The sequence below is a fragment of the Bufo bufo genome, chromosome 1 (assembly GCF_905171765.1).
Source record: "Bufo bufo chromosome 1, aBufBuf1.1, whole genome shotgun sequence".
Taxonomy (NCBI): Eukaryota; Metazoa; Chordata; class Amphibia; order Anura; family Bufonidae; genus Bufo; species Bufo bufo.
In genome coordinates, this window is record NC_053389.1 from 114,683,832 (window position 1) to 114,710,924 (window position 27,093).

The 27,093-nt window shown below is 46.3% G+C and overlaps 1 protein-coding gene across 2 annotated transcripts in view; it reads right to left on the reverse strand.

The window, feature by feature from the left end:
* LOC120997890 (solute carrier family 35 member E2A-like) overlaps nucleotides 1-23,388 on the reverse strand; it is a 116,839-nt gene extending 93,451 nt beyond the window's left edge. Inside the window, exon 1 of one of the 2 annotated variants that reach the window (XM_040428247.1) lies at nucleotides 23,269-23,388. The gene's annotated coding sequence lies outside the window, so the exon portion shown is untranslated. The other variant, XM_040428253.1, reaches the window with a different exon arrangement.
* Between the last annotated feature and the right edge of the window lie 3,705 nt (nucleotides 23,389-27,093).

Below are 27,093 nucleotides of genomic sequence, written 5' to 3' on the forward strand. Positions count from 1 at the left end.
TGACAATCTGCTAATATTTGCCAAGGCCTTTACCAGCAGGTACAGCAAATACTAATGGTTTCAATAAATTGTGTACAATGTAACGTCTACAAGAGCAAAGTCTGAAGGCCAAAGGTGAAAGTATCACAGCAAGATAAACACGGGAAAGATAAACGGACAATTAGAAATGGAAAGACCGATTTCTCTGGTGTGGACATCTATACACCCCATTATGGTATATGGATGTCATAATAGGGGGTCCCATAAATAAGACCCTCACACCTTATTAGCCAGATTAGGCTACTTTCACACTGGCGTTTCTGGGTCCGTTTGGGAGATCCGTTTAGGGCTCTCACAATTGGTTCAAAACGGATCAGTTTTGCCCTAATGCATTGTAAATGGATAAGGATCTGCTCAGAATGCATCAGTTTGCCCCCGTTCAGTCTGCCTGCAGCGTTTTGGTGTCCGTCTGATGAAACAGAGCCAAACGGATCCGTCCTGGCACACAATGTAAGTCAAAGGGGACGGATCCGTTTTCACGGACAATAGAAAACAGATCCGACCTCCATTGACTTTCCATGGTCTTCAAGACGGATCTGTCTTGTTCTTGGCTATGTTAAAGATAATACAAACGGATCCATTCTGAACGGATGCAGATGGTTGTATTATCTGAACGGATCCGTCTGTGCAGATCCATGACGGATCCGCAGCAAACGAGAGTGTGAAAGTAGCCTTACAAAAATTATTGGAAAGTGCCAGTGTCACTCTGGAGAGCCACTGAATACACAGGTGCCCACAAACATGCCAAAAGGGATCACTTATCAATTTTACTAATTTATATAGCACCAACATATTCTGCGGCGCTGTACAGAGATTGTCATCATTTGCATCAGTCCCTGTCCCCATTGTGACGGTGCCCAATCCCCAATGCAATCCATCGTCATGACACAGGAGGACCCACGCAAACACAGGGAGAATATACCAAAGTTGCCATTGGTTGGATTCAAACCCTGGACCCCAGTGATGCAATCCAACAGCAATGCGCACTCATCCATCGTTCTGTACCCCTTTAAAAGGAACCTTCCAAGAAATGCCACTATATGTTCCACCTGCTGGCAGGCCCCTTTCCCAGTGTCATGGTCAGCGGCCAAAAGCCGTGCCATCTTATTACCACTCTACTACCTAACAGTCAGGAGCAATTCAATTATACGGTCACCTGCACACGATTGCACATAGAATACGAACAAATTTCCGCGAGGATTTATGTGCGTTTCTGCACCAAATTCTGCCATTTCTAATGGCGGATTTTGGTGCGAATTAGATGTGGTTTTGCTACAGACCTCATCCCTCATTGGAAAAAGGGTGAAATCCACTGTTAACCACCTCAGCCCCCCTAGCTTAAACACCCTTAATGACCAGGCCACTTTTTACACTTCTGACCTACAGTACTTTCACCGTTTATTGCTCGGTCATGCAACTTACCACCCAAATGAATTTTACCTCCTTTTCTTCTCACTAATAGAGCTTTCATTTGGTGGTATTTCATTGCTGCTGACATTTTTACTTTTTTTTGTTATTAATCGAAATTTAACGATTTTTTTGCAAAAAAAATGACATTTTTCACTTTCAGTTGTAAAATTTTGTAAAACGACATCCATATATAAATTTTTCTCTAAATTTATTGTTCTACATGTCTTTGATAAAAAAAAAATGTTTGGGTAAAAAAAAAAAATAATGGTTTGGGTAAAAGTTATAGCGTTTACAAACTATGGTACAAAAATGTGAATTTCCGCTTTTTGAAGCAGCTCTGACTTTCTGAGCACCTGTCATGTTTCCTGAGGTTCTACAATGGCCAGACAGTACAAACACCCCACAAATGACCCCATTTCGGAAAGTAGACACCCTAAGGTATTCGCTGATGGGCATAGTGAGTTCATAGAACTTTTTATTTTTTGTCACAAGTTAGCGGAAAATGATGATTTTTTATTTTTTCTTCTTACAAAGTCTCATTCCACTAACTTGTGACAAAAAATAAAAACTTCTATGAACTCACTATGCCCATCAGCCAATACCTTGGGGTGTCTTCTTTCCAAAATGGGGTCACTTGTGGGGTAGTTATACTGCCCTGGCATTCTAGGGGCCCTAATGTGTGGTAAGTAGGTACATGACCTGTGAAATCCTAAAGGTGCTCTTTGGAATGTGGGCCCCTTTGCCCACCTAGGCTGCAAAAAAGTGTCACACATGTGGTATCGCCGTATTCAGGATAAGTTGGGCAATGTGTTTTGGGGTGTCTTTTTACATATACTCATGCTGGGTGAGAGAAATATCTCGGCAAAAGACAACTTTTCCAATTTTTTATACAAAGTTGGCATTTGACCAAGATATTTATCTCACCCAGCATGGGTATATGTAAAATAACACCCCAAAACACATTGCCCAACTTCTCCTGAGTACGGCGATACCAGATGTGCGACACTTTTTTGCAGCCTAGATGCACAAAGGGGCCCACATTCCTTTTATGAGGGCATTTTTAGACATTTGGATCCCAGACTTCTTCTCACGCTTTAGGGCCCCTAGAATGCCAGGGCAGTATAAATACCCCACATGTAACCCCATTTTGGAAAGAAGACACCCCAAGGTATTCAATGAGGGGTATGGAGAGTTCATAGAATTTTATTTTTTTTGCCACAAGTTAGCGGAAATTTTTTATTTTTTATTTTTTCTCACAAGGTCTCCCTTGCCGGTAACTTGGGACAAAAATTTCAATCTTTCATGGACTCAATATGCCCCTCACGGAATACCTTGGGGTGTCTTCTTTCCGAAATGGGGTCACATGTGGGGTATTTATACTGCCCTGGCATTCTAGGGGCCCTAAAGCGTGAGAAGAAGTATGGAATATAAATGTTTAAAATTTTTTACGCATTTGGATTCCGTGAGGGGTATGGTGAGTTCATGTGAGATTTTATTTTTTGACACAAGTTAATGGAATATGAGACTTTGTAAGAAAAAATAAATAAATTTCCGCTAACTTGGGCCAAAAAAAATGTCTGAATGGAGCCTTACAGGGGGGTGATCAATGACAGGGGGGTGATCAATGACAGGGGGGTGATCAGGGAGTCTATATGGGGTGATCAACCCCCTGTCATTGATCACCCCCCTATAAGGCTCCATTCAGATGTCCGTATGTGTTTTGCGGATCCGATCCATGTATCCGTGGATCCGTAAAAAACATACGGACGTCTGAATGGAGCCTTACAGGGGGGTGATCAATGACAGGGGGGTGATCAGGGAGTGTATATGGGGTGATCACCCCTGTCATTGATCACCCCCCTATAAGGCTCCATTCAGACGTCCGTATGTGTTTTGCGGATCCGATCCAGGTCTCAGCGCTTAGCGCCTATTTCGATTCAGAATTAGCCAGCCATAGATGGATCCAAAGATTCCTGAGGTCTGCAGCCAGACTAAGACCATCTCTCAAATCAAGGGTGCCTACCTGGGACTTAAACATTGTCCTTAGGGGACTCACAGGTCCGCCTTATCTCAAGGTAATTCGATCCTCCTGGATCGTGAGGTATGGTTGTCTTATTGACAATGCCTGGATCTCTCACAGTCTTTTTGCTGATGTTATAGCTATAAGAAAAGCCACCTTCTGAGAAAGATGTTTTAGGGAACTCGAGTCCAAGGGTTCGTAAGGCGGACCTGTGAGTCCCCTAAGGACAATGTTTAAGTCCCAGGTAGGCACCCTTGATTTGAGAGATGGTCTTAGTCTGGCTGCTAAGCGCTGAGACCTGGACTCTAAGGGTAGAATGACTTAACCCTGACTCTAGACCTTTTTGCAGGAAGTCCAGGATCCTCTGTATATTTGGTTTAGTCTGGTCTGGGGCTTCGTCACCTGATCAGGTGCAGAATCTTCTCCAGATTTTTAAATAGATGGAGTTAGTCACCTTTTTTCTGCTGGCCTTCAAGGTAGATATCACACCCTCTGAGAGACCTCTGCGTCTTAGAAGGTCGGATTTAGGATCCAAGCCGAGAGGTTGAAGATTTCCGGATGAGGATGGAGAACCGGCCCCTGGATCAGGATATCCTTCCTCCTTGGGAGAATAAATGCTTCCTGTGGGGAGAGGTTGGTTAGAATCGAGAACCAGCTCCTCTTGGGCCAGTACGTGGTGACCAGGATTATTCTGGCCTTGTCCCTGATGATTTTTTGGAGAACCCTTGGGATTAACGGGAACGGAGGGAAGGCATATGCAAGATCCAAGTTCCAGTGCAGGGAGAAGGCGTCGATCGCTAGAGGCCTGTCCCTTTGATACCTTTGCGTTTTTCCTTGTAGCGAATAGATCTACCAGTGGGAGGCCCCCATCTCTGGACAATTAGATTGAAGATGTCGATGCTTAGAGACCATTCCCCCTGGCCTATAGTGGTCCTGCTGAGGAAGTCCGCAGCGCTGTTTAGGCTTCCTTTTAAATGAATTGCAGATATTGACTTTACATTTTTTCCACCCAAAGGAAGATTCTTCTGGACAGACTTTCTAGTTTTTGAGACAGTGTGCCCCCTGATGCTTGAGGTAGGACACGCTCGTTACATTGTCTGAATAGATTTTTATATGTTGGTTCTTTAGTTTTGGAGCGGCTGCTCGTATTGTCTCCCAAACTGCCCTGAGCTCCCTGTAGCTTGAGGACTGAGCTGCAATTTTCAGAGACCAGTCTCCCTGGTAGAGTATATTTTTGCGCCCCATTCTTTTACGCTGGCATCTGTCTGAACATGCACTGCTGGGGTTCTGAGCCAGACCATGCGCTTCTTTAGATTTTTTGTTTGAAGCCACCACCGGACTGAAGATTTTATGTGGCCCGGGATCAGGATCTTCCTGTCCAAAGAGGACAGATGTTTGCCCCATCTTCTTAGAAGCCAGGACTGAAGGGCCCTGTAATGGGCCTGGCACCAAGGGACTGCTACCATACAGGCTGTCATTTGACCTAAAAGGCTCATTGTTTCTCTGAAAGAGAAGTAGCGACGTCCTAGGAAGGCCCTGACTGATGACTGAAGGTTCCGAGTTCTTTCTGCTGGAAGGAAGGTTGTCTGTTTTACCGAATCCAGCAATACTCCTAGGAATTTTACCCTGGTATCTGGAACTAGGGATGATCACCCAACCTAGAGCTGTCAGAAGGGAACAGAAGATCTCTCGATCCGCTATAGACTGATCCACCGTGTCTGAAATCAGCAAAAAGTCGTCTAGGTAAGGAACAACAGTCACCCCCCGAGACCTCAGGGAGGCGACCATCTCTACCATCAGCTTTGTGAAAATCCTTGAGGCTGAGGCCAGCCCGAAGGGGAGAGCCACGAACTGGAAATGGTGAACAGACCCTCTGTGATCCCTCAATACAAAACACAGGAGCCTCTGAGACTGGATGTGAATAGGAACATGATAATATGCGTCCTTCAGGTCGATTGTACAAAGGAACGCGTCTTTTTGAATTAAAGGAATGGTAGAGTTTAGGCATTCCATCTTGAACCTTTTGTAAATTACAAATTTGTTTAGCCTCTTGAGGTTTATAATGTTGTGCATTTTCATACGTATACAATATTATCTAATGACATTATAACCAAAATGAATGCTCATCTCATTGCCTTTAAGAATAAAATCAGCCTGAATTAAAGTTCTATTATGTGGCTGAGGAAGCCAAGATGAGTTCATGGCAAGTTCAGTTTATATAAAAATAATTGTGAACATAAACGGACATTGTATTTAAAAGTTATTGCTAAGGATATGGCTTTATCTATGGGGAGTATACCAACTTCCTAAGACATGTCTGTCTGGAGGGAACAAGGTTGTTTCATGGATAAGCCATGACATGATAAGGGTTCATATCCTTGAGGCACACCTGCTGTATGAGGTTAAATTTATATATTCATAATAGAGATATATATCTCTGTATGGTATATTTAGTTTACAACATATGTTAATCAATAATTCATATAATGTATTATCTATGTGTAACAATGTATCGATTTATAGATATGTTATACCATGTATTTATCATTTAGAAGGCACAGAAACTTTGAAGTTTATGTTAATTGGATTTTTGAGAAGAATAAAATGTTATTTCAAAACAATAGTTATTCATGGATGTAGATAAGTGAAATGTACAAATTCTGATGCCAAGCATCAAAGCCGTTATATAAAATTTTCATCAAGTCAACCTATATTTCAAAAAGATAGGAGAAGACAGCCAACTTCAACAAGTCCAGGATATAGGTAATTAAAAGTGTCAGGAAAAGACCTTCCTCAATGATTTATATTAAGAAGGTCAACGAGGTCATGTGAACGTATTATTAGATATTACATTTTAATGCTTAAAAGTTGTTATGTTCATCTGCAGTACCGCAGTGCCATTTGGAGGCAGATGGACAATATTATATTATATTTTTTCATGATTTGTTCTATGCCATATTAGGAGTTAATATGACATCATGGTGTTATTAGCATGCGAATACACCCACCTTACCTGATTGGGAATCCCTAATCTAAAGGGGATGATTCTTAGATAAGGGGGGGGAATAATTACTTGTGTGCGGAGCAGCAAGGGAGATCCATATAGATCCATATTAAGCCACCTTTGACCCGGTAACGTATATTTTGTTTACTGCTCGTGATATTAATAAAGATATTTCTCTCGGTATATAGCCAATAGTTCCCATACTGTGGGAACATATAGTGTTAGGTGCCTCCATAATGCTGATTATTCTCTTAGCAAAGATGCATATTGTTAATGGCAGATCTGACATTATTTGAAAAGAGGACTAAACCTTGGGAAGGAACTCAGGAGCATGCTTTAATATAATTCCATCTTCTAAAACCGTAAGATAGGGAGGTAAAATAGAGAAAGCCTGGATTTCTCCTATTCTTCTTGCAGTGGTGATAGCTAATAAGAATACTGTTTTGAGTGTTAATGTTCTCAAGGAGATCTCTCTGAGGGGTTCAAAAGGCAGATGCATTAGCCTGGATAGGACCAGATTTAAGTCCCAAGGAGGGACAGAAGATCTAAGCCTAGGGCGAATTCTACTTTCCCCTTTAAGGAATCTCTTGACTACATTCAAATCTGAAAGCTTGATATTTAGAAAAGCACTTAAAGCCGCTACTTGGACTCGTATGGTACTTACAGATAGACCTTTATCAAGTCCTGCCTGAAGGAAGTCCAGAATTAGAGTCACCTCTGGTTTCTTGGAGGGATCCCACCTGCCGTCCCCAAAACATAAAAAGGACCCCCAGACTCTCAAGTAGATTTTTGACATGACCGGTTTTCTACTCTGCAACAGAGTGGAGATTACCGCCCCTGAGAAACCTTTTTCTCTTAAGATGTGCCTTTCAGTTTCCAAACTGTCAAGTGAAGCTGGTTGACTCTGGGATGCCTTATTGGTTGGTCCCTGGAGAAGTAGATCTGGTTGGGGCGGTAGCATCAAGTATTCTTCTCCTGCTAGGTTTTTCATTGTTGGAAACCATGTTCTCCTGGGCCAGAAGGGTGTGATTAGGAGAATTTGAGCTCTCTCTTCCAGGATCTTGGAAATGACCCTCGGTATTAGAGGAAAAGGCAGGAACGCATAAAGAAGTTCCTGAGGCCAGGGCGATGACAGGGCGTCCACTCTTAGGGGCCGGTCTAGAGAGGATAGGGAGAAAAAGCCTGCGACTTGCCTGTTTTTTCTTGTGGCAAACAGGTCGATCTTTGGAGTGCCCCATCTGGTACAAATTTGAGCAAAGATCTGATGATTCAGGCTCCATTCTCCCGGCTTTAGTCGATCCCTGCTCAGGAAGTCCGCCACTTACTTTTCTTCCCCTCTTACGTGGGCTGCTGATAGAGAGCATAGGTTTTTCTCGGCCCAATCTAGGATCTTCCTCGTGACTAAAGACAGGGAGCTGCTTCTTGTTCCCCCCTGTTTGTTTAGGTAGGCTACTGTGGTAGAATTGTCCGAAAGGATTTTAAAATTTTTCAGATAGATGTAGGGAGAAAACTTTTTTATGGCTTCCCAGACCGCACTTAGTTCCCTCATATTCGATGAAGCTTGTTGTAGCTGTGTCTTCCAAAACCCCTGTGTCATCTTCCCATCCATGTGGGCCCCCCAGCCTTGCTGACTGGCATTGTTTGTGATGATTAACTGGTCCGTCTGTCTCCACTCCACCCCCCGGGATAAATTTGACTGGTTTGTCCACCAGGATATGGTCATTTTCAGATACGATGGGATTTTTATCTTCTTGTTTAGAAATGACAGATTTTTGTCCCAGTTTTCCAAAAGGAAGGCTTGAAGCGTCCTTGAGTGGTGCTGAGCCCACTTTACACACAAAATTGTTGACGTCATGAATCCCAAGATTACCATTATTTCCCTGAAGGAGGCTATCCATTGTCTTTGGAAATTTTTGATACTGGAAATTAAATTCTGTTGTTTCTGCTCCAGCAGAAAGGAAGTCATAAGGCGTGAGTCCAGTAGAACGCCTAGAAAGATTTTTTCCTGTGAGGGGAGAAGACAACACTTCTGTTGGTTTATTATCCAACCCAGGTCGGCTAGGGTTAAAAGAATTGTCTGAAGGCGACACAGAAGAAGATTTTCTGACGGAGCTATGATTAAAAAACATCCGTCATGACCTTTGAGAATAGTCTCGGGGCTGAACTGAGGCCGAATGGTAGAACTTGAAATTGATAGTGGCAGAGAGATCCCTGAAACCAAACCGCTATCCTCAGAAACTTCTGGTCTCTCTTCTGGATTGGGATGTGATAGTAGGCATCAGCCAGGTCTACTGTTATCATATAGCAATTTTTTTGTAGAAGATTGACCACAGATCTTACAGTCTCCATTTAGAATTTTTTGTAAACATATTTGTTTAGGGTCTTTAAATTTATTATCGCCCTGAAAGTACCGTTTGGTTTTTTCACCAGAAATATAGGAGAATAGAAAACCTTCTTTTGTTCCCCTACTGGTACCGGAATGATGACACTCTTCTCTAACAGGAGCGATATTTGTTGGTCCATCGCTTCCTGATTTTTCCCCTTAGTCTGGAGTTTTCCATGTAACAGTCTGGGGGGAGGAGGATGAATTCCAGACTGTAGCCTTCTTTTATCACCCCCAACACCCAAGGGGAGTCCTGAATATTTACCCAAGCTGAGTAAAAATGCATGAGCCTTCCCCCTACTGCTCCTCTGGCGTTATTGGGTAGTGGGCCGGGAAGACTTTTCGGGATTAAATAGGAAGCCTTTCCCTTTTCCTCTGGATGACTGCCAAGACGTTCCCGATTCTTTTTTCTTCTGATCAGGTCTACCACGTCTTTGGGGCCGAAAGGATCGTCTCTGATGATAAAACTTTGATTCCGTGGGAAAGCCTTTTTTTCTATCTGAAGCTTTCTCTAAAATATCAAGTGCTGAGCCGAACACTCTATCCCCCTCGCAAGGTAAGGCAGATAGCTTGTTTTTTGATGCCGTATCCCCCGACCAGGTTCTCAACCTAATTGCTCTGCGAGCAGCATTGGACAGGGCAGCTGTTCTGGCTGACAATCTCACTATGTCCGCGGAAGCGTCCGCCATAAAGTTTGCGGCCTGTTTCAACATGGGGATTGAGGCTAGAATGTCTTCTCTCGGAGTGCCGGACTCTATGTGTTCCTCTAATTGACTTAACCACAAGGATAGGGTTCTGGCTGTGTAGGTCGCCGAGATTCCGGGTCTTAGAACTGCAGTGGAGGACTCCAACGTTTTTTTTAAGCAGACTCTCGCATTTTTTATCCATTGGGTCTTTGAGTAAACCCAGATCCTCAAAGGGTAGTGCTGTTTTGTTTTTTTAATTCTTGCTACTGGTGCATCCACCCTAGGGGTCTTGTCCAATGTGACTGAATCCTCTTCCGAAAAAGGATATTTTCTCTTAAATATTTTTGATGCCGCCTGTCTTATTTCAGGATCTTTCCACTCGTTGAGAATTCAGGTTTTAATACTGCTGTGGACTGGAAAAACAATTTTTTTCTTGTCTGCCAAACCTGCAAACATCTGATAGTGGTTCCTTGGGTTCCTCTAAATTTATTGTGGCACGGATGGTTTTTAGTAATGAATCTGTCTCTTCGATTGAGCAAAGAGGCTTCCTATAGACGTCCTCAGAAACAGACGAGTCTGAGTCGGAAGTGATTTCCCCTTCGTCTACGTCAGAGTCTTGTTCGATAACAGAGGCACTTGACGAAGAGGGTTTGGACGAGACAGTAGACATTTTTGCTTCTACAGCAGCCCCAACTTCCTCTTTAATAATGGTTCTTAGGCTTTCAATTAGTGTAGGGGATTCATCAGAGACCAATTTGTCAAAGCACTTCTGACATAGAGGCTTCTTGTAAGAACTAGAAAGTGCTTTTTTGCAGATAGCACATTTCTTTTTGAGGGACAGTTCCCTTTTTGAGACATCTCTCCCCTAGGAGACACAATTTAGGATGACACTAAGTACTTAAAAAACTTCGGAACCGCCACCAAAGAGAAGTGTAAGGTAATCAAAAAACACCCAGAGTGTCCCCTAAGGTTATCCCAATAATCGATAGCGAGGTGGCTTACCGGGCTTGAGGGCCTGGGAGCATCTGTGGACTTTCTAGGGGACTCGGATCCAGCTTGCAGGGACATGCTGCTCAGAAGACAGAGCTCGATAGCTGCTAGGAACGCCGGCAGCCCGCTCTGTATTTCACTTCCTGGTTCCGGTGACGTCATAGCCCCTCCCCGATGCGTACCGCCGTGATTTACTCAGTCAGCACAGCGCACGGAGGAGTCACGTGGGGGAGTGTTCCCAGGCCCAGATCTGCCGGTCCAGTACCACAGGACGCGGGAGGTAGAAGCCCGGGGCTACCGGCGTCCGTCAGATTTACACCGAGAGGAGGGAGGGACAGTATGGCTGCGTCCCGCGGACCCTCCTCCTGCAACGGCCCTCCGGCAGACCCGGGACTACTCACCAGAAGAAAGGCCGCGCGAGCTGCTGATCCGCGATCCCGACCTTCTGAGGGACAGGAAACAACTGGAGAGGTAAGAGGGAGGGGGCCCTTTATTGGCTGATCTCGCTATTGTTTCCTGTCCCTGAGAAGGCGGGCCAACCTCCAGGTAGTGCCGTTGTGGAGGCGTGGGGAAAATGTCAGTTTTAAGCGCACAGGGAATGGTGCACTTTAGGTAGGGAAAAGTCTAATAAAAATACAAAATCCATTAATAAAGTATATTGGAAAAAGTTAAATTAGGGTATTAGGGACATCTTATTAAGATTTTAGCCAAAGGTTTGGTTTACAGGAGCTGTCCCCTCTGACATGTCTGTTTTACTAACTACTTGCATTCCCCGTGTAATAACAATTCCGGAGCATCTATTCATATGATACGCTATGATGTGCCATTCCTGTATTATTCCTGCTAGAAGTTTACCAATACATTTCCAGCATTCTGCAGTAAAGGTACTGGCTGGGTGCTACCAGTAGCGGGTGTGTCTGACTCTGTCCAATCAGTGCTGGTGGTACTGTGCAGGGACACCCCCCAACTGGTAGTTCATTCATGTGCTTACAGCAGAAAAAAACAGAGGGATGGCACAACACAGAGTCATGAGAACAGATGCTCCAGAATTATTACATGGGGAATACAAGTACGGTAGTTACTAAAACAGACCTGTCTGGAGACGGAACAGGTCCTGGCATTTATTTATTTATATATATATATATATATATTTATTATATTTTATTTATTTATTTTTTTCGCAGGAAGTCGAGATGTTGTGGTAATATGGACGCTCAACTGTGTTGGGAATTCAGTTCTAAGAAAGGCCTTGATCAGCAGAGCCTCAGCGTAGGTTCCCTCTGCCCAGGCTTCATATATAGTAACATTAAAGAAATGTGACTGTTAGGGGTGCACCGAAATGAAAATTCTGGTCCGAAACCGAAAATTCAGGATGCCCTTGACCGAAAACGAAATTGCCTTTTTGCCCAAATACTTTTAAAATACTTTTTTTTTTAATGATTTTATTAATAATTCTTTTTCATGAATGAAATTCATCTGTGGGTGGCGCTGTTATGGAGAGGGGGATCTGTGGGTGGCGCTGTTATGGAGAGGGGGATCTGTGGGTGGCGCTGTTATGGAGAGGGGGATCTGTGGGTGGCGCTGTTATGGAGAGGGGGATCTGTGGGTGGCGCTGTTATGGAGAGGGGGATCTGTGGGTGGCGCTGTTATGGAGAGGGGGATCTGTGGGTGGCGCTGTTATGGAGAGGGGGATCTGTGGGTGGCGCTGTTATGGAGAGGGGGATCTGTGGGTGGCGCTGTTATGGAGAGGGGGATCTGTGGGTGGCGCTGTTATGGAGAGGGGGATCTGTGGGTGGCGCTGTTATGGAGAGGGGGATCTGTGGGTGGCGCTGTTATGGAGAGGGGGATCTGTGGGTGGCGCTGTTATGGAGAGGGGGATCTGTGGGTGGCGCTGTTATGGAGAGGGGGATCTGTGGGTGGCGCTGTTATGGAGAGGGGGATCTGTGGGTGGCGCTGTTATGGAGAGGGGATATGTGCACTGTTATGGAAAGGGGATATGTGCACTGTTATGGGCATAACAGTGCACAGATCCCTTTCCCCATAACAGTGCACAGATCCCTTTCCCCATAACAGTGCACAGATCCCTTTCCCCATAACAGTGCACAGATCCCTTTCCCCATAACAGTGCACAGATCCCTTTCCCCATAACAGTGCACAGATCCCTTTCCCCATAACAGTGCACAGATCCCTTTCCCCATAACAGTGCACAGATCCCTTTCCCCATAACAGTGCACAGATCCCTTTCCCCATAACAGTGCACAGATCCCTTTCCCCATAACAGTGCACAGATCCCTTTCCCCATAACAGTGCACAGATCCCTTTCCCCATAACAGTGCACAGATCCCTTTCCCCATAACAGTGCACAGATCCCTTTCCCCATAACAGTGCACAGATCCCTTTCCCCATAACAGTGCACAGATCCCTTTCCCCATAACAGTGCACAGATCCCTTTCCCCATAACAGTGCACAGATCCCTTTCCCCATAACAGTGCACAGATCCCTTTCCCCATAACAGTGCACAGATCCCTTTCCCCATAACAGTGCACAGATCCCTTTCCCCATAACAGTGCACAGATCCCTTTCCCCATAACAGTGCACAGATCCCTTTCCCCATAACAGTGCACAGATCCCTTTCCCCATAACAGTGCACAGATCCCTTTCCCCATAACAGTGCACAGATCCCTTTCCCCATAACAGTGCACAGATCCCTTTCCCCATAACAGTGCACAGATCCCTTTCCCCATAACAGTGCACAGATCCCTTTCCCCATAACAGTGCACAGATCCCTTTCCCCATAACAGTGCACAGATCCCTTTCCCCATAACAGTGCACAGATCCCTTTCCCCATAACAGTGCACAGATCCCTTTCCCCATAACAGTGCACAGATCCCTTTCCCCATAACAGTGCACAGATCCCTTTCCCCATAACAGTGCACAGATCCCTTTCCCCATAACAGTGCACAGATCCCTTTCCCCATAACAGTGCACAGATCCCTTTCCCCATAACAGTGCACAGATCCCTTTCCCCATAACAGTGCACAGATCCCTTTCCCCATAACAGTGCACAGATCCCTTTCCCCATAACAGTGCACAGATCCCTTTCCCCATAACAGTGCACAGATCCCTTTCCCCATAACAGTGCACAGATCCCTTTCCCCATAACAGTGCACAGATCCCTTTCCCCATAACAGTGCACAGATCCCTTTCCCCATAACAGTGCACAGATCCCTTTCCCCATAACAGTGCACAGATCCCTTTCCCCATAACAGTGCACAGATCCCTTTCCCCATAACAGTGCACAGATCCCTTTCCCCATAACAGTGCACAGATCCCTTTCCCCATAACAGTGCACAGATCCCTTTCCCCATAACAGTGCACAGATCCCTTTCCCCATAACAGTGCACAGATCCCTTTCCCCATAACAGTGCACAGATCCCTTTCCCCATAACAGTGCACAGATCCCTTTCCCCATAACAGTGCACAGATCCCTTTCCCCATAACAGTGCACAGATCCCCCCTCCCCATAGCAGTGCCATAGACCGATCCCCCTACCCCTAACAGCCCCGGCCCTGCTGCTCACAGCAGACTAATCACTCACTGCATCTTTATTTTACCTTACAATCGTGACGCTCCAGTAACAACTCTGCAGGCAGAGCGGAGGGCGGCGTAACGTCACTTACTCACGTGACGCACCTGCTCCGCCCACTTTATGAATGAAGGAGGCGGAGCAGGCGCGTCACGTGAGTAAATGACGTTACGCCGGCCTCCGCTCTGCCTGCAGAGTTGTTAGTTACTGGAGCGTCACGATTGTAAGGTAAAATAAAGATGCAGTGACAAAGTAAACCGCCCGCCCGGCGCCCGCCCGCAGATGGTGGGTGACAAATCCCACACCCCATATTTTCGGCCGATATTGTTACATAGTGGATTAGTTGCATTTTCGGCCGATATTTTCGGCTGCTGGAATTTCGGTGCACCCCTAGTGACTGTACATGTTGATTTCTTTCTCTTCTGCTTTCAGGTCGTTACACATGGCTGCTCCATGCTGGCTGTGGCACTGCAGATAGGCTGTCCAATAACAAAAAATTTAAAAAAATTAAATAAATTATTATTATGTTGATGACAATTTGGAGAAAACGGCACAAATGCAACCAGAGGTGCATCCATGTGCAAATCCCTGATATACAAACCTAAAGCCTTCATAACAAAAGCAAATGTCACGTCAGCCACACCCTAATCTGAGAGCAAACATGTAGGTAAGTCTATATTTACCTCTGATGAGTCCAGCCGGCTATATAAACTACAATACAGTGTGGGAGCGCGACTATGTAGATCAGAAAATACACAGGCGCCCGCTTGCACGTGCAGCGGGCGCCATAGACGCCGGGTTTCTGCTATTTAAAATAGCAGAGACCCGCAGCCCATGTATCCGATCAGCCATAAGGTTGATTGCATACATTTTACCCTTCAGATGCCATGGTCAAATGTGACCACAGCATCTGATCAGTCGGGAAACGGAGGTCGCACGCTTTCGCTCCGGTAACAGTTCCCCGGCTGAGATCGGGGAACCTGTTACATCGCTGAAATAGGCACCGAAGCCTGCATGAGGCTTTGGGCTATTTCAGGAATATACCACTACAGGCCACTAGGTGGCAGTATTGTATTGTTAAATTCCAAATGAAGTGTTCAATGATAGCTATATAGCCATCAATGAACACAATGGGCAATCTAATGATTGCCAGTTATTGTCACCCAAGGTACAAATATTAAAAAAATATATAACAGTTCGTATCGCCCCCTTTCCTTAAAATAAAAATACTTTAAAAAAAATAAACATCATGGGCATCGCCATGTGCGAAATTGCCTATACAATTAAAATATAACAATATTACTTGCATACGGCAAATGGTGTAATGGGAAACAAAATAAAAACAGCCAATTTGCCATTTTTTGTCACTTCAACTACCCAATAATTTTTTTTACAAAAAGTGATCAAAAAGGCGCACAGACTTCAAATTGGTATAACTGAAAAGAACAGATCGTCTCGCAAAAAATAAGCCCTCACACAGCCCTGTACACATAACTACAAAAAAGTTATAGGGGTCAGAATATGGTTATAAAAATTATACAAGTGTGGTATCGTTGTAACCGTACTGACCTGGAGAATGAAGACAACAGGTCAATTTTACCGCATAGTGTACAATGTAAAAAAAATAAAAACCTTTATCAGAATTGCGTTTTTTCCCAATTTTCTACCCCATTTGGAATTTTTTTCCCGCTTCCTACTACATGGTATGCAACCGTAAATGGTGTCATTAGAAAGTACAACTTGTCCCGCAAAAAATAAGCCCTCATAAGGCCTCTTTCACACGGGCGAGTATTCCGCGCGGATGCGATGCGTGAGTTGAACACATTGCACCCGCACTGAATCATGACCCATTAATTTCTATGGGGCTGTGCACACGAGCGGTGATTTTCACGCATCACTTGTGCGTTGCGTGAAAATCGCAGCATTCTCCTCGTTGTTTTTCACCTAACGCAGGCCCCATAGAAATGAATGGGGTTGCGTGAAAATCTCAAGCATCCGCAAGCAAGTGCGGATGCGGTGCAATTTTCACGCACGGTTGCTAGGAGACGATCAGGATGGAGACACAATCATTATTATTTTCCCTGATAACATGGTTATCAGGGAAAATAATAGCATTCTGAATACAGAATGCATAGTAAAAACTCACCTTAATCCACTTGATCGCGCAGCCCGGCTTCTCTTCTGTCTTCTTCTTTGCTGATTGCAGGAAAAGGACCTGTGGTGACGTCACTCCGGTCATCACATGATCTTTTACCATGGTGATGGACCATGTGATGACCGGAGTGACGTCACCACAGGTCCTGTTCCTGCACACAGCTAAGATGAAGACAGAAGAGATGCCAGCTGCGCGAGCAAGTGGATTAAGGTGAGTTAAATTATTATTTATTTATTTTTAACCCCTCCAGCGCTATTTTACTATGCATTCTGTATTCAGAATGCTATTATTTTCCCTTATAACCATGTTATAAGGGAAAACAATACAATCTACAGAACACCGATCCCAAGCCCGAACTTCTGTGAAGAAGTTCGGGTACCAAACATGCACGATTTTTCTCACGCAAGTGCAAAACGCATTACAATGTTATGCACTTGCGCGGAAAAATTGTGCATGTTCCCGCAACGCACCCGCACCTTTTCCCGCAACGCCCGTGTGAAAGAAGCCTAAGGTTATGTGAATGGAAAATAAAAAAAGTTAGGACTATGAGAAGGCGGGGAGTAAAAAAAGAAAAAAACGCAAAAATGGAAAATCTCAGGGTCCTGAATGCGTTAAGAACGCGGCCTAGTTTAGTACTTAAAGGGAATGTGTCATCAGAAAATGACCTATTGCTTAAAAGAGTAACTACACTTTTTGATATGTCATAGGGACATAGAAGTATAGATCAGCAGGGGTCCTTGCTCTTAGACCCCCACCGATCGCTTGAAGGAGGGGTCAGAAGCGCTCAGCCGAGCGTAGCTTCCCGCTGCTGAGCACAAGACTGTAGACTTTCTATTGAGTTTGTCTACAGTCTTGCGTACAGCAGCAACGAGAATCTGCGCTCGGCCGAGCGCTTCTGACCCCTCCTTCAAGCTATCGGTGGGGGTCTAAGAGCAGGGACCCCTGCCGATCAACACTTCTGATATGTCCCTATGACATATCAAAAAGTGAAAAAAAGTGTAATTACTCTTTAAGGCCGCTTTCACACGAAAAAGTTCAACGTACTGAACTCGCAGCATGTGTCTGCAGAAGCTCCCGTCCTGACCTCCCTAGCTCTGACGAGGGTCACATTATATTGATTAATGATGCTATGTAACCCTTAGATGTCTGGAATGTATTGTATAACACGGACATAATGCTGTCTGTGTTATACAATACATTCCAGAACTGTAAGGCCTCTTGCACACAAACTTATTTTTATTCCGTGTCCGTTCCGTTTTTTTTTTGCGGACCGTATACGGAACCATTAATTTCAATGGGTCTGCAAAAAAACACAAAGGTACTCCGTGTGCATTCCGTATGTCCGTTCCGCAAAAAAAAAATTAAAAATAGAACACGTTCTATTATTGCCCACATTACAGACAGGGATAGAACTGTTCTATTAGGGGCCAGCCGTTCCATTCCGCAAAATATGGAATGCACACGGATGTCATCCGTATTTTTTGCGGACCACAAAATACATACGGTCGTGTGCAAGAGGCCTAATGGTTACATACTGTAGCATCATAAATCAATATAATGCTATGCGAACCCAGCAGTGTTAGGGAGGTCAGGACGGGTGCTCCCGCAGTCACATGCTGCAAGTTCAATGCGTTTAACTCGCTTATGTGAAAGCGGCCTTAAGGGAATCTTACCAGGTTTCTGCTGCCCTCACTTTTACATCCTAACCGCTCCAGCGCACGCCAATGAGTCCCCATATTCATGAGCTCCTGGTTCTTCCCGCCCACCTGCTGATTGACAGTTTTTTTTTCCATAAGAACCATCAGCAGGTGGGCGGGAAGAGCCAGGAGCTCATGAATATTCGGGACTCATCATTAAACACTGGAGCTATTGAATAGAAGATTTTGGCAAAATGGCTGGTTCAATTAAACAAAGGAGACTTGTCACTAGCTTATGTTGCGCTTCATTAGGACCCCATAAAATTGGGGACAGATTCCCTTTAAATGACGTTTTTATGTAACATATTTTTAAAGAATTTTTGATATTTTTAATTTGTCAATATCGATATTTAAACAAAAAACTAATTCCTGCAGTTTTTGCACTGGCCACCAAGATTAATAATAGACGCCACTTCTTGGTCTGTACAGATCACTTTGCTGCAATTATCTGCTTATCTGTCATTCCCATCCTGCCTGTAATGATATCACCTCTGTGTACAGATAAGACAGGAATCACCATTCACAATAGGCGATATCACAGCTTATCTGCTCCCTCCTGACCTCTGCACAGGTCAAAGAGCATGCCTGGAAAAACTCTCCCATAGAAATCAATGAGGTCCCCTCCTGACCATTGTGTCTATGGCCCATGGGGCTGCCAAAAAGATTTTCTTAATGGTTTGTAAACACTGCTAAAAACAGTTCAGGCGAGATGGCCGCCCCATAATCATGTTCAGGAAATAGAATAAAGAAATCTGCAATGAAAAACTAAAAACAGATTAGAAAAAAAATATGTGTTAACATATTGGTGACACTTCCTTCAAAGGGGTTGTCCAACATACGGGACTTTTCGTTTTTAAACTCAAAAAGTCACCTGCTGCTCACTTGAGCGGTCTCTTTGTCCTGTAACTTCTGGACAGACGGAGTCATGTGTGTCACTGCGGCCAATGATTGGTCTCAGTGGGGACATGTGACCCAGCAGTGATGTGCCACTTGGGGACACGTCACCACTGAGGCCAATCACTGACTACAGCGGCGCATGTGACTGTCCGTTTACAGGATGGGGGGGCAGAAGACTGCTGAAGGGAGCCGCTACAGCAGGGAGATGGCGAGTATGAGGTTTTCAACAGATACAACTAGGGTTGTTTCGGGTATCGACTTTTACACCAGCATCGATTCGGTACTGTGATCATTTCTTCTATACTAGACTGCGCAGCCTAGTATCTCCTCTTATAAGAGAACATGGCACGTGCCGCGCAAGTTCTCTCCGGCCAGACAGTGGAGAAGGAGGGTCCCTCCCTCCTATGACGCAGCCGCCGCTGAGCCCAATGAATGGGCGGGTAATTAATGCAGGAGGAGGGATGTGGGCTATCATTACCATACACTGTGTATGATGAGGACAGCCTTGACCTGCGCTGTGTGCTACAGTCTGTAATACATATGGCAGGCTGCTGACCCTCATCAGCAGGGCTGTCATTACCCATTACTATGCACAGTGTATGATAATGACAGCGCAGCACTGCCGGGCCGATAGTTCTAGTAGCTTAACTGTGCAAAACAGGTTACTAGAAGTTCCTGTGTTGCACTGAAAGAGTTAACAGGGACAGCTCTAATCTGGAAAGGAAAGGGTTACCCAGGCGCTGCCACTCGCTGTAGTTTTGTGATTCAGGGCAGCAGGAATGAAGGACGAGCAGCTCAGCCAATAAAAGAGAAGGCGAGTCAGGTCAGCCAATCAGATGATAGGCCCGCCCTGTCTGCAGTTTATACCGGAGAGTAAAGACACGTGCTTCTGCCTGGGCTCTTAGGTTTCCCGGGAAGAGGAAGGTGGGGGACAGTGCATTGGGGGGGGGGGGGGGGGGGGCTATAGTGTGTATATGTGACAGTTGGGGTGTGGGGCAGTGACTGCATAGTGTGTATTAGGCTAGGTCTACACGACGACATTTGTCGCGCAACAATTTTTATAATAGCAGTCTATGGTGTCGCGCTGCGACTGCGACAGTCCCAGAAAATCCATTCGAGATGGATTTTTCTGCGAATGTCGCGTCGCGGTCACAGCGTGGCATGTTGCAGTGCGACACCGTAGACTGCTATTATAAACAATTGTCGCGTGACATTAGTGCAACAAAATGTTTAGCGACAAATGTTGAAGTGTAGTTGTGCGACTTACTGTCGTCGTGTAGACCTACCCTTAGGCTAGGGCTACACTGCGACTTTTTGTAGCGCGACTGATTTTAACTATTGAATGACAGCTGCAGTCCATAAGATTGCATTCAACTGAACGCATTCATTTGGATTGCTGCTGTCATTCAATAGTTAAAGGGGTTCTGCAGTTTGTTAAAACTGATGAGCTATCCTCTGGATAAATCATCAGCATCTGATCGGCGGGGGTCCGACACCCGGGACCCCCACCGATCAGCTGTTTGAGATGTCAGCGACCCTCCAGCAGCGCCGCGGCCTTCTCACTGTTTACCTCAGGCCCAGTGACATCACGACATGTATCCAATGGCCCGGGTGGGGCTAAGCTCTGTTCGCTTGAATGGAGCTTAGCCGCGCCCTGGCCAGTTGATACTAGTCGTGATCTCACTGTTTACCGCAGGCCCAGTGACAAGGCCGCGGCGCTACCGCCAGTGCCGGAGCCTTTTCAAAGTCAAACAGCTGATCGGCAGAGGTCCCGGGTGTCGGACCCCCGCCGATCAGATGCTGGATAGATCATCAGTAAACTTTAAACAAACTGCAGGACCCCTTTAAAATCTGTCGCAGTGCAGCCCTAGCCTAAGCCTGCCTCAAAATAAAGGCAGGCAAACAACATGCATCAGGCAGCCAGCAAGATTTGGGGTTAATGTGACTCATTAACCCCAATCTTGCCACTGCCATGTTTTAAACATGATGGGGGTCACTTATTTGTAAAGTCAGGCTGGGCACACGCTTTTGGACGGGACCCCATGTGCCTCATATTAATAGTAAGTGAGGTTTTTCTGTTTAATTCAATAAACATTTTACGTTTAAATAATCGAAAGGTTTGTGTTTTATTTTTTTTTTAAATCTGCGTGGTTTTGAATTGTATCGAGTATCACAATACTTTTTTATGGTATCAAAACAACCCTAGATACAACACAATGGAGCGGTCTGTGAAAAAAAAGTAAAGATGGCACTAAGGCCTCCTGCACACGACCGTTGTGTGCATCCGCGTCCTATTTTTTTCACGGTCAACGGTTCGCGGACCCATTCAAGTCAATGGGTCCGTGAAAAATCACGGATGCACACAAGATTGTCATCCGCGTCCGTGATCCGTGTCTGTGATCAGTGTCCGTTTTTTCCTATCATTTCAATGGCAAACTTGACTTAGATTTTTTTTTTCATTTTTCATGTCCGTGGATCCTCCAAAAATCAAGGAAGACCCACGGACGAAAAAACGGTCACGGATCATGGACCAACGGAACCCCGTTTTGCGGACCATGAAAAAATACTGTCATGTGCAGGAGGCCTAAGAAAAATATAGTGGCAGGACACTGTGGAATAAAATCCCCATCAGCTGTTCTAGGATTGGCTTAGGCCAGTTCACACCTGCAGAGAACAGCCTGCCAGAATACCTACCTGCCCCATACAGTATAAGGGGTCAGGCGGAGATCTGGCTGCATTCAGGCAGACAATGCGGAGGATCGTCCGGACACAAACCGCTGCATTGTCTGACGGAACAGCCCGATGGACTTCACACCAGGAAAAAAGAAAAATGCTAATTTACGTGCGTAACAGCCTCTAGCGGTTTTCCCAAATATACATAATGATAACCTACAATTAGGCCCACTCACGGACCGTATATCTCGGAGGGCATACGGTCGTGTGCATGAGCACTTATCCTCTTCCTTATGTACGTCTCCTCAGGAAGGGTCATCAATATCTAATTGGTGGGGGGTGTCCGACTACCAGCAGTTTGAAGGGGCCACAGGTCTCGTCCCAGCCTCTCACACTATACCAAGCACAGCGCTGAACGCTGTATAGTTGTGCCTGGCAATGCCCAAGTGAATGGCACGGAGCTGCAGAAAGGCCACGACCGATGTGACATCACTGGCCTGAAGAAAGTTCATCAAGATCTAAACCACCGGAAACCTCCTTTAATTTTACCATAAGGAATCAAACGAACGATAAAAACCATCAGCGATCGGACGGCCTCCTGCACACAGACAGATTTTTCTTCTGCATTTTTTGAGGATCGGATGCGGAACAATTTATTTCAATGGGGCTGCAAAAACATGGACAGCAAACCGTGCGTGGCAAGCATCGGCCAGCCTCGAAAAATGATAAAACATGATGTCCTATACGGAGAAGACATTTCTATAGATTTTGGGGGGGGGGGGGGGTGGCGATATGCACACGGCAGATCCGCAGATTGCAGACCACAAAACGCACGGAGCCTTAGACTACATTCACACCACTGTATTTTTTTGCGGACCAATTCATTTCTATGGGGCAGACTACATACGGATGTCAACCGTGTATTGTCCGCATCAGTTTTTACAATGGGGCCCATAAAAAGTGAGGAAAGCACATGGAACGCATCTGCAGACCGCAAAATAGTTACGGTCATGTGCATGTAGTAAATGTGCCCCACTCCTGACCCAGAAACGTGCAGGGCAAAAACCGCCTGCGCGCACCACCCTGCCCTTCTAGGCATCAGGGGGCGTGACTGCCGACCTGGCACAATACAGGGATAAGAAGCTACGACCCCATCGTACGCCATGACCACCATTTAGACAGAGGCCACTGCACCATAAATACAGCGCACACTATCTGAACTTTTCTGTGACTTTCTAGTATTCCTCAAATCCTCACCATTTTCAACATCTCTGCTTGCTGTTGGAGAAATCCCCAGTATAGTCCTATTACTTAGGGTTTACCACATTGGATTTAGGCATGCCTCTTTCCAGCGCCATTACTCCATGGATGTGACACAGGTCGGTGGGCACAGCCTCCATAGCAGCACACAATGAATGCCCAGACAATGGGGCCAGCCTGTCAGCTCGGAGAGGGCAGGAAAGAGTTAACACGTGGTAAAGTTCACGGCACTCACCATAAAGGGACTTTCCAAGCAGAGAAAGTGCCAGGATCACTTGGGCAATGTCCCCCGACTTGTGGGCTTGGATGAGCTGGCAGCGGCCTGCTCCTTCCCCCCGTGCCGGGGACTGTCCTAATTACAAAGCCCCTAAACTCGCCCGCAGATGCGGATGGCAGCCCTGCGGTGACTCGGTGGTGGCGGAGGGACTGGAACATTCCCCATAGTATCATATATTGTCAGGTACTCACCACGTATCCCGCCCGGCCGCTCTCCCTCAGCCCTCCCCCATAGCGACGCCGTAACCGGGCGCCAGCGAGTGAGACATAGACCGGCTGATTAGGTAGAGTAATAATACGATTCTACCGACGCCTAGTGGTGACCAGAGGAAGAGCAACATGAGGAAAGGAAGGCGTGACTGCACTCATCAACCAATCAGATTACAGGTATTATTTTTCTGATGCAGATTGGGAAATGTAAGCAGTGTTCTGATTGGTTGCTATATCACCTCATCACTGCTTGTGGTTAGGTCTACACAGTGAAACGTCAAGGCCATAATGACAGCTTTGGTCATGTGACCACGGTTGCAATTTATGGTCGGACATGCCATTTTTCTGGGGCTTGGTCATATGTGTTTTGTTTTTTTTATCCTCAATATTAATACTAGGGTTACATGTAGTCAAGTGACATAAGGTCAATGATAATATCATGCTACTACACCACACCAAACATTAGGGAACGCAGTTGCGTTGCGACCTAGGTGACACCTCCTTATCACCTTCATTAGGCTATGACTAACTGATCGGCAGGGGTCAGTGGGCAGTAGGGTTGCCACCCGTACGGGAATGACCCGGACAGTCTGGGTTTGTAATCCTGTGCCCGGGTACAAGCCTTTCTCAGACTCGGCACAGAATTCATTTTAAACTGCAGTGCAGACTGTCTGACTTGCTCGCTCACGGTCCTGACGGCTGGCGGTGAGTGAGCGGTGGCGAGCTGTGAGCGGCCGGCACTCCGGGACCGGCTCGAACCTGAAGAGGACGAAGCCGCCGGTCAGGATGGATTGGAAGCCGGAGAGCTGGGGACTGCTGGTGGTCAGGAGCAGGAGCACGAAGACGCTGCTGAAGGAGAGCAGCAAACCCTCGCCCCACAGCATGGCGGCCGCGCCGGGACTGAGCCGCTCTCACTCCCAGATCAGGCCGGATAACAATGAGACGAGCCGCGGGCCTGCGCTCCTCCCGTCCCTGGCTCTTCTGCTGCGCTCCTTTCCTATCACCTCCCCTCTCCCCCAGTCTCTATTACCGGGCCCAGGAAAGCTGCCGGACTCTCACACAACACTCTACAGTCAGTGTGCTGGCCCCGAGTGACGGTTCCAGGGGGATGAGGGCCACATTACTCTAACTGGGGGGGTCACTAATGGGGGCATTATTCTTAATGGGTGGCACTAATAGTGGGCATTATTCATTCTGGGGCGCACTAATGGGGCCATTACTCTTACTGGGGCATTACTATTACTGAGGGGGCACTAATGGGGCATTACTATTACTGGGTGCATTACTATTACTGGGGGCGCTAATGGGGGCTTTAATATTCCTGGGGAGCCACAGTATGACAGCGACTTCAGACCCTGTGTTAAGCCACGCCCCCACAACTTGCCCGGTATTTTTTGTTGGGAAAGGTGGCAACCCTAGTGGGCAGTGACAGCGCTGTCCACTACAAGGCTGCCCGTTTTGTGGTGTATTTCGGCGCCAACTTCCAGCAATGGAGCTGCACCCAAACAGCTGATCAGCAGGGGTGCGGGGTGGTGCCCCCCTGCCAATTAGCTAGTGAAGGCCTATCCTGAAGAAAGGCCACTTAGTACAGCCTAGACCAGGGGTAAGCAACCTCCGGCACCAGATGTTGTGAAACTACAACTCCCAGCATGCATACTTGCTCTGCTCTTCTCAGAACTCTCATAGAAATGAATGGAGCATGCTGGGAAATGTAGTTTCAGAACAGCTGGAGTGCCGAAGGTTGCTGATCCCTGGCCTAGACAAACCCTTTAGGCCCCTTTCACAGGGGCAAGTTTTTCGGTCGGGTGCAATGCGTGAGGTGAACGCATTGCACCCGCACTGAATCTGGACCCATTCACTTCAATGGGGCTGTTCAGATGAGCGGTGGTTTTCACGCATCACTTGTGCGTTGCGTGAAAATCGCAGCATGTTCTATATACTGCATTTTTAACGCAACGCAGGCCCCATAGAAATGAATGGGTCTGCGTGAAAATCTCAAGCATCCGCAAGCAAGGCGGATGCGGTGCGATTTTCACGCATGGTTGCTAGGAGATGATAGGAATGAAAGCAACCCCGGCCCCCATTAAAGTCTATTCACTGTATTATTTTCCCTTAGAACATGGTTATAAGGGAAAATAATAGCATTCTTAATACAGAATGCATAGTAAAATGTGGCTTGAGGGGTTAAAAAATTAATAATTAACTCATCTCTTCCTCTTGTTCGAGCAGCCAGCATGTCTTCTTTCTTCTTCTTTCTCTGATGACTCTGCCATAGTCGGCCTTATCACAGGTGAGGACGACTCAGAGTACAGACAGGGGACACAGGATTTTGTGGACTGGTGTCAGCGGAACCAGCTCCAGATCAACGCTGTCACGAGGGTATCAAGAGCCACGTCTGACTCCGTTATACCCGGGGTCAGGAAGTCGCAGCGGGTGGCTGCCCGCTCTATATCTAAAGATCACGGTGTTTCTTTATGATTGTTTTCTGTGTTTGCCTTGCTATCCTTTTTGTCTCTCTCAGGGATCCGTAGCTTCTCCTCCTCAGCTGTTTCGTGTCTGCCACTCCCTACCTCCTTATATTCTCCCCTCACACTTCTCTAGTTGCCAGTTATAGAGCTTCCTGCCTGGACATCTATACTGACCCACTGGAGTGGTTAATCCTGGTTGTTGTTCCTGTGTGCTACCCTCCGGATCCCTGTTTGGCTTATTGTTGTCTCCTGTTGTCGCCCATCTGGGATTATATGTTGAGTCTGTGTTGTCTGTCCTCCCCTTGGTGTTTTCCCTTAGAGTTAGTGGTGCGGACTAGTGTTCCCATAGCCCTGTTCACTACCTAGGGCTCAGCTCAGGGAAAGCCAGGGCTTTAGGCACGTGATTGGCGTACGGGTGAGGAACCCGTCTAGGGACGTCAGGGCAGCCAGGTGCCAGCCGCCAGGTGAGTCAGGGGTCACCATCTTCCCTCTCACTTGGGCAGGGCCTTCCTCGTTCCCTCCCTCTGTGTCACGTATGTGATAGCCACGCCGACCGTGATAAACGCGGGCAAAACCAAGGAGCTGGTGGTGGATTTCCACAGACACAGGCCCTCTGCTTTGGTTCCGGTGAACATACAGGGAACGGACATTGAGGTGGTGGACTCTTATAAGTACCTGGGTGTTCACCTGAACAACAAACTGGACTGGAGCCATAACACTGATGCTCTTTTCCAAAAGGGTTAGAGCAGACTCTATCTGTTGAGGAGACTGAGGTCCTTTGGAGTGCAGGGGACGCTCCTAAAGACCTTCTTTGACTCAGTGGTGGCATCATCCATATTCTATGGCTTGGTTTGTTGGGGGAGCAGCTTATCTATGGCTGAGAGACAGAGATTAGATAAGCTCATTAAGAAGGCCAGCTCTGTCCTAGGTTGTCCCCTTGATCCAGTGCAGGAGGTGGTTGACAGAAGAACTCTAGCAAAATTAACATCGCTGTTAGACAATGTCTCCCACCCCATGCACAAAGCTGTTGTGGAGCTGGAGAGTTCCTTCAGTGACAGGCTGCTGCATCCTAGGTGCACGAAGGAACGTTATTGGAGGTCCTTCCTCCCAGCAGCGGGTAGGATTTATAACCACCACTGTTCTCAGAAACCCAGTAGTGAATTTTTTAAGTAAATTCTGTGTTATGTTTTTCTTGTATTTTTACTCTTTAATCTCTAATTACTCTTATTTTTGCTCCTGTTGTGAATGTGATTGCTGACCTTATGCCAAAATTTCCCCACTGAGGGACAATAAAGGGATTTTCTTCTTCTTTCAGGACCTGCAAAAGTACCTTTTGATG